Here is a 6,620-nt window from a genome sequence, read left to right on the forward strand (position 1 = left end):
GTTACATCCCCAGCCCTTTTCATTTTTTTGTGACAAAGGGTCTCACTAAGTTGCTTAGGGACTCTCTAAATTCCTGAGACTGGCCTCGAACTTAGGATCCTCCTGCCTCAGCCTCCCGAGGAGCTGGGTTTATCGGCATCTGCCATTGCACCCAGCTTAATGGAAACTTTCTATATTCCGGGCACCATGTGCTTTATATTTTAACTCCTGGGTGTCCTTCCCTGCGACAGTCTGGCGTTTGCAGTAGACCTCTGGCAGTCGTGGCTGGACCGCCAGTCACTGCCCTCCCAGGCCCCGCGCAGGCGCTCCAGGGCGCTCGGACCCTGGGGGCCTCCTCTGTGGTGCTGAGCAGGACCCCAGGGCTGACCGTTGAGCTGCGTCCCCGGCCCCTGGGCGGAGCTTTCTGTGCCTCTTTCTCCTCCGACTCGGATCCTCCCCTCCTCATTCCTCCCTTTCATCTCCCCTCCCTCTTCTATCCCGGTCTTCCTGTCCACCCCTTCCTGTTCCATCTCTCCTATCTGGTCCACCTCTTCCCTTTTTTTTTTTATTTAAATTTTTTTAAATTAGCTACACATGACATTACAATGATCTTGGCAATTCATACATTTGAATCATTGGGGTATAACCCCTCTTCCTTTTCTTTGGCACCCCCTTGGGTCCCTGCTCATTCCTGATTCTATGCCTCAGTGCTGAGGTCCTCCTATTGGCCCTCCTCCTTTCCCCTCACCTGCCAGTCCAGCACCTGCCCAGGTCCTCACACCTTGATCCAGCCTTTCCTGATGCCATCAGGCTGACGGTGTCATCGCCTCTTCTGGCTGCCTGTCACTTTGTATTGAGTCAGGCCTCTCCACCCCAGCATTTGAATCACTCTCGACTTAGGTGGCACCTGCTTAGCCATTTAGAGTGTACTCACCTGTGCACGTTGGAGCCCAGCTGCCGGGAGGTCACCTGCTCATTTTCTTGGTGTGCCTTGCAGTCCTTTCCCCTCGCTTTGCTTCTGTGTTTCCTGGAGTCAATTCCCAAATACCCTGCATGCTGCCAGCGCTGTTCCCAGCCCTGCTTCTGGGGAAAGCGACCCAGAAGATGACCCTGTGGAGCTCCCCCGTGCCAGGCCTCAGTTCCTGGGCTGCGGTGACTCAGCCGGCCGTGAGCGTCTCACAGGGAAGCTCAGGCGTGGGGAGGCTGAGGAGGGCGCACAACTCTGCCACTTTTCCTGGGACTAAGGAAGGGGGGATCCTAGGACATAGAACTTTTCTAGGATAGTTTCAGGAAAATGGGACAAGCCGGTCACCCCCTGGTGACCTGCCCAAGACTTGCCCAAGACCACATGCAGGAGTGAGAGACAAAACTGGGCCTGAGCCCAGGCGGCCTGCAGCAGGGACCATGCTCTGGACACCAGCGTACCCCATCCTGCCTGCTCCCTGCTAGGTGGCAGGAGTCGTGTATTTATCATTCTGTGCCTTTCCATTGTGCACTGAGAAGCCGTTTGTGGTCAGGCTACATGTCAGAAATAATAAGGGGGAAAATGAGTGAGATGTAGCCCTGCATGCAGGAAGCCCCTGGTCTGAAGCCCCTGGTTCCTTAGATGCTTTGGACCTCGTGGACTGATGAAGGAGCTCTGTTGTGAGATAGCTACTAAGTGACTAACGGGAGGGTAGCATATACAGTGTGGATATGTTAGACAAAGGGATGATTCGCATTCCATGCAGGTCAGAGAGGGTGGTGAGAGAGTTCATCATGCTACTAGGAATGGTGCACAATTTAAAAGTATTTAGTGGAGACTTCTTGCCTGTCTTCCTGCATGTCTTCGCCAGTGAGGCCTGATGGCGTCTGCCTGGCACCTGGTCTGAGTCTCACCTGGTCTCATGCCATCACCCAGAGCAAGGGCGGGATCAATTCCTCCCTGGCTTAGGTCAGCGCCTTGAGCTCTGTGTCCAGTTGGGCTGAGGGAGTGGGTGGGCAGTGGATGAACTGGGTGCTGGGACTCATCAGGTGTTTGCAGGGAGCAGATGGTACCAAGGGGTCACTGAGAAGAATGTAATGAGGTGGCTGTGCACAGCCCATGGGCAGCTCTGAGGGATGGTGCAGCACCCATGGGATAACTTACCACTAGCCACACTAGGAATCCTTACCACTTCTGGTGCTGAAGGGGCAAGGGACAGTGCCATTGCTAGCACCCAGCAAAAGCTGCTCTCCTGGGAAAGGGGCCACCTGGACAGACACAGTCCCTGGAATACTGTGGCTGTCAAAACCAGGGCCTGCAGGAAGAGCATGACAAATATGGTAGTCTCCTTGGGCCTGGGAGATCTGTCCTAAGCCCTCCAGCGGATCCTGAAACCGCAGACAGTCGTGAAGTCTGTGTAAAGGCACTGCAATACTGCAACAGTCTGATAACTGAGATAGTACTAAATGACTAACGGGCAGGTAGCATATACAGTGTGGATATGCTTGACGATGGGATGACTCACATCCTGGGCAGGTGAGAGAGGGTGGTGAGAGATTTCATCATGCCACTAGGAATGGTGCACAATTTCAAAGTTATTATTTCTGGAAGGGGAAACCACAGACGAAGGGAGACAGTGGTACCCTAAATTCTTCCTGAAAGGAAAGTGACCACAACACTGGGAGCGACCAAGAGATCTTTATTGCAGCAGTGCAACAGAGGAGAAAAGAGAGAAAGAGAAGGAGAGAGAGAAAGAGAAGGAGAGAGAGAGAGAGAGCAAGAGAGGGAGACAGAGAGCAAGAGAGAGGGGTCCGGCAGGAGGGAGTTTTTATAGCCAAAATCTAACGGGGTCTCTGGATCTGCAAGTTGCCTTGTTGGTGCAAGGGGGGTTAAGTGTTCAGCCTTGTGTGTGGGGGGTTGAGTGTTCAGCCTTGAGTGGCGGGTTGAGTGTTCAGCCTTGAGCAGGGGGGCCAAGTGTTCAGCCTTGAGCAGGGGCTTGGGCATTTGGGCTTGAAGCAAACAGGTGATAAAGAACCAGACAGAGGGGCTGGGGATGTGGCTCAAGCGGTAGCGCGCTCGCCTGGCATGCGTGCGGCCCGGGTTCGATCCTCAGCACCACATACAAAACGAAGATGTTGTATCCGCCGATAACTAAAAAATAAATATTAAAATTAAAAAAAAAAAAAAAAAAAAAAGAACCAGACAGAGGGTTTGAGTGGCCAGGTCACCCTGCAGCTAACTTTGTTTGGCATGCCCTGCAGACAGCTTACTCAGCCTGTCCTGCACCTAACATTCCTCCCTTTTTGTTTTTCTAAGTGACATGGGGGACGGTGTAAAGTCCTCTGGCTACTTTCTGCTTAATGGTGGGCAGCGTGGGACCTAGGAGGGAAAGTGGAGGGATGTTCGGGGGACAGGTCTGAGAACACCAGGGCAGCCAGAAATAACACTCAGTGGCTACAGACAACTACTTTGGTGGGGTAAAGTCCATGAAAGTTCCTTGAAGCCACAAGTTGTCAATGGCATCAAACCAGTCCTGGACGAGGAGATTCTTGGTATCAGCCATTGGTCCTGTCGTAGGGACTCTAGGAAATATTGGAGGTGGCTTGGTTGAATCCAGTAATGTTAAGGGTGACAGCCCGATTGCAGCCAGTGGAAAGGCAATCGCCTTGACCCATAAACTGAGAGTGGGTGGTGTCATCCTGGTGCCATGTCGCTTGGATGTAGAAGCAGCATCTGTGGTTTGAGATATAAACTTGAGAGAGATTAATGATTAGTAAAAGAAGAAGAGAGTTGGCGAGAAATTTTGAGTTTGGTGGGCATGGTGGAAGTCCAGGACTGGACATTTGGAACAAGTGCCTTTTTAAGGTGGGAGACATGGTACCAGGCGGAGTGTCTAAAAGCTTGGCCACCATTTGGGTAGTAAGTATGACTGTATGGGGTCCCATCCATTGAGGTTCCAAGGACTGAGAATGCAGTTCCTGAAGTAAGACTGAGTCACCCAGTTGAAGAGGGTCCAATTCAGTTGGTGGTTGTGCGGGGATTGAGGCAATGAATGGAACAGGAAGGCACCGGTCTGCATGTTCCCTTAGGAGTTTGCATGGAAGTGTGAGATAGGGCAGGTAGGACACAAGGGGAGGAGGAGTGATTGGAAAGCTTTGGGTGGTTAAGAAAGGGAGCCCAGAGAGTAGCTCAAAGGGGCTAAGGCCTGAGGGGGCTCTTGGGGCTGCCTGAATTCAGGTGAGGACCAACGGCAGGAGATTGGGCCAGAAGAGCCTGAGTTCAATAGCAAGTTTAGTGAGATGATCCTTGAGAATGCCATTAGGCCTCTCAACCTTACCCGAGGATGGGGTTGGTGGGGGATGTGGAGCCTCCAAGTGATGTTGAGGCCTTTGGAGACTAGCTGAACAACCTGAGAAGTGAGGGCCGGACTACTGTCTGACTGGATGGAGGCAGGAAGTTCGAACCTGGGAATGATCTGCTGGATGAGGATGGAGGCAACAGTGTCAGCAGTTTCCCTGGAGGTAGGGAAGCCATCTATCCAACCTGAAAAAGTATCAACCAAAGTAAGTACATAGCGAAGCTTTTTGTGCCTAGGCACATGAGTGAAGTTGATCTACCAGTCTTTGCCTGGCTGGTGGCTCCTCATCTGAGGTGTGGGGAGTGTAGGTTTGATGCTTCCTTGTGGGGATACTGTAGAGCAGACAGAATAAGCAGAGTGGACCTGCTGGAGAGTAGTTCTCATTCCTAGGAAGTGAAAGAGGGGTTGTGAAAACTGGAAAAAAGGGTTAGAGAGGGTTTTAGATGGGCAGAGTCTCTGGCGCCAGAGGAGTTGGTCATGAGTCGTAGGTCTCCATCTTGGGCACCAGGGCTGGTAGTCTTAAAGAAGTAGTTGATTGACTGACTGGTTGGTGAACCTATAGATCTGATCTTGCAGGAACTTCTGTAGGCAATTTAACAGATGTGGTCCTATCAGTGGTCCTATTAGGAGAAGCATAAAGAGGACTAATAGGGGTCCTGTGAGGGGGAGGAGCCAAGGCCATACTTGACTGAACATTCCCCATTGGAGACTGTTGGCTAGTTGCTGTCTCCTCTGTCTTTTATTACTCCTAGGAATGACTGGGTTTTGGCTTAACTGTTTTTGGTAGGTGTTTAAGATCAAGCTGGTCAAAATTGACTTTGTTTCTATCTATTGTTAAGAGTCAGCCGAGTTCCCATAGGGGTCGCTCATGGGGGAACTTGAGAGCAGCTTCTCAGTTCTGCTAGTGCCATTTGCGATAGGATGGGTCCAGGTCTTGCTTGACCATGTGGCTTCCCTTGGAAGCATCAGGGATGTCTCCCTTCTCCAATGACCCTCCTACTCACAGCAAGTGCACTGATTGGCTTTTCATTCTCCAGTGGTCTCATTAATCTCCCTGATCAGGAGGTTATGTGGCCCAGAGTTGCAAAGCTCTTTAGAGAAGTTCCCTGTTCCCTGGATTTCAGACTGACGCAGAGGGCCAGAGCCAAATATTGGTTTTCTTGGCCCTTTTAATTTAATTTTAATTTTAAGTATTGACCTTAAACATCTAGCAAAGTCAGTCTAACCAGTCTTAAATGAAGAGTACTGGGCTTTAGCTGAAGTCTGGCTTACTTTGCAGTCACTCTGACATGTAGTGAGATGGGAGGCACAGCCTGATCTCTGGTAAGGTGGGGTTCTTTATAAATCTTAGGTAAAGTGTTCTAGTATTGAAGCTGATCTTTCTTTTAAATATCATTTTATAAAGTTTGCATATATCATTGCTTGATGTCACATGAATACTAGCTAAGATAATGTGGTATGACATTTAAATTGAACCCAGTTTATAGAACTTTCTATTAATCTTATTGATATCAGGTCCAGTTATAGAAAATCAAATGATATAAATAAATCTCCAATATGTTATTTTTATAAGCCTAAAGTTACCATGCAACCTTTGGGAGAACACCAGCTTGATATAATGTTTCTTAAAGCTTCTATCTTCAAGACTTACACTTCCTACACTTGTTCTCCTGACCCGCTCAGGCTGAATCAAACTGGAAGCCAAAGACCAGAGGAGCGTGGGTGACCGTCTGAGGGGTCGGCCCTGCCTCTCCTCTGTCCCACCCCAGGGACTCAGGGTTTCTGAGAAGGTCAGACAGTGGGTGGAGGGAGGGAGCCACAGAGAGCAACACGAGAGAGCAGAGCTGACCGTTCCACACCACACCCTGGCGACCTGACCCCTAGAGCCTGGGCCGGTGGGCTGGTTGGGAGCGGCTCTCTCCAAGACACACGCTCACCCTCCCTTCCATGTTGCAGTCTGTCTCCTTGCCCCTCCCCCCCCCCCAAGCTTCCCTCCACCCCCGGCCTCACTTCCCACCTCTCAAGTCCAGTGGAGGTCAAAGGGCAGGCGGGTCCAGAAGGACTACTTGGAGGAAGGGGTGCAAATGGGTTTCACAGACTGCCTAAAGAAAGGGAGTTGGAGGATGGTGCCAGGTGCCACCTATAATCCCAGCAACTCAGGAGGCTGAGGCAGGAGGATGGCAAGTTTGAGGCCAGCCTCAACAATTTAGCAAGACCCCGATTCACAATAAGAAATAAAACAGGGCTCAGTGGTAAGATCTCCTGGTTGAATACCAGTATGGAAGGAAGGAAGGAAGGAAGGAAGGAAGGAAGGCTGTC

The sequence above is a fragment of the Marmota marmota genome, unplaced genomic scaffold (genome assembly GCF_001458135.2).
Source record: "Marmota marmota marmota unplaced genomic scaffold, marMar, whole genome shotgun sequence".
Lineage (NCBI taxonomy): Eukaryota > Metazoa > Chordata > Mammalia > Rodentia > Sciuridae > Marmota > Marmota marmota.